The sequence below is a fragment of the Pteropus alecto genome, unplaced genomic scaffold, assembly GCF_000325575.1.
Source record: "Pteropus alecto unplaced genomic scaffold, ASM32557v1 scaffold468, whole genome shotgun sequence".
NCBI classification, from domain to species: Eukaryota; Metazoa; Chordata; class Mammalia; order Chiroptera; family Pteropodidae; genus Pteropus; species Pteropus alecto.
In genome coordinates this window covers 926,364-928,080 of record NW_006441394.1, presented here as the reverse complement: position 1 = coordinate 928,080, position 1,717 = coordinate 926,364, and the positions used below count along the sequence as shown (strand labels likewise).

The 1,717-nt window shown below is 50.3% G+C and overlaps 1 pseudogene; it reads right to left on the bottom strand.

The window, feature by feature from the left end:
* The window catches only part of LOC102894679, a 2,586-nt pseudogene extending 875 nt beyond the window's left edge, over nucleotides 1-1,711 (bottom strand).
* Between the last annotated feature and the right edge of the window lie 6 nt (nucleotides 1,712-1,717).

Below are 1,717 nucleotides of genomic sequence, written 5' to 3'. Positions count from 1 at the left end.
GGAAGCTTCCCCAGAAGGATCATGGAGAATGAATTTATCTACTCAGTCCTTTATCAGCCTGATAGAGGCTCTAACTTCACTGCCCCATACCATACCCACCTGTTCATGTAGTACTGAGCACTTGAAATGAATCTAGCCAAAATTCAGATGTACTGTAAGTGTAAAACACATACCAGATTTCAAAGACTTAGTACAAAAAAAGAATGTAAAATATCTTGTTTTCATAATCAGTAATTTTTATATTGATTACGTATTTAATATTTTGGATATTTAATTTTTTGGATAAGTTGTGCTAAGTAAAACATATTATTAAAATTAATTTTACCTGTTTCTTTTTGACTTTTTTTTTTTAAAAAGTCATTACTAGAAAATTTTAAATTATATATGTGACTCACAGTATATTTCTCCTGGACCGCTCTAGGAGAGACTGTCAAGTACATGACAGGGGTAGGTGTGTGTTGCATTGTTGGAAGGGTGAGGACAGCAGCCACGGAGAGAGTAGTCCATTAGGACCAGATTGTGAAAGACTGAATGCATTTCCCTTAGTAATCAATACAGGCAAGAAATCAGGCACAGGAAATAGAATGGGTGAAGACCCAAAGATGTGGGCAGGTGCATTGTGTTTAGGGAACATTCTTATACAAGTATGATTATTTTTCAAAAGGCATTTATTGAGTGTTTACTTTGAGCCAAGCATTGACAGCAGGACTTTTACATTTATTCTCATTTTATCTTCACACTACAGGATGAAGAAGAGGTTATTCTATTTTACCAAAGGCAGAATTGAGGCTCAGAAAGGTTAAGCTATTTATCCTCAGAGTTCTCCCTCTTTATCTGGAAAGCTTTTAGAGACAGGGAGCCTGTCTTAAGCGTCCCTCAGTTTTCCTGCACAGCACCTAGCAGCACGCAACTCTGCACGCGGTAGGCGCTCAGAAAATTTGTGTTGAACCAAAGATGTTCATTCTCAAGTCAGAGCTCCACGCGCAACGCCTGGGAGCAGAAGCACCAGAGGGCGCCCACGAGTCCTCTCGCCCGCCTGTCCCCAGGGCCTGGGCAGAATCTCAGGCCTGGGTGCGGCCTTTCAGCCCCAAGCAGTTGCGCGTCCCGGCGAGAAGTGGGGGCAAGAGGAGCCCCACGTCCTCTGTCCGCCCCGCCCCCTCCCCAGAGCCCAGGCGCGCAAAGCCGCCGGGTGCGGTACGACGACGCGACATCCTGTTTTGGGGGCCCGCGGCTCCGCCTGCGCCTGTGCTGATCTTGTCTTTCCTCGGGTGCTGACGCCAGCTCCCCTTCCCCCAGTCTCTGCACCTTCCCCAGGGGTCTGGGGCCTTCCTACTGTTGAATCACCATCACTCTGCACTCCCTCGGGGCTCGGAGCAGGGGTGGGGACTGCCCCAGCCTGACCCATTTTGGCCAACCCCGAGTCTTGGCAATCGCTCGACCCCTAGGCTTGACTGAAGGCACCAGGCCTAGGGGAGCCTGTTCTCAGCATCTTCTAGCGGGGGTTGGTGGAGGCGATACCGGGAGGGGGACAAAAGCTTAGAGCCTAGGCTAGGGCCTCTACCGGGGTGGGGGTGGAAAGGAGGGGACGGGGAGGACTGACCTTGGGAGGCATGACATTAAGGGCCTTGGAGGCAGAGGGTTGGGGTGAGGGAGCCCAGGACCTGGCCGGGGACGAGGCTGGGGGACTGGGGGGAGACCAGGGGTGGGGGACCGGCCT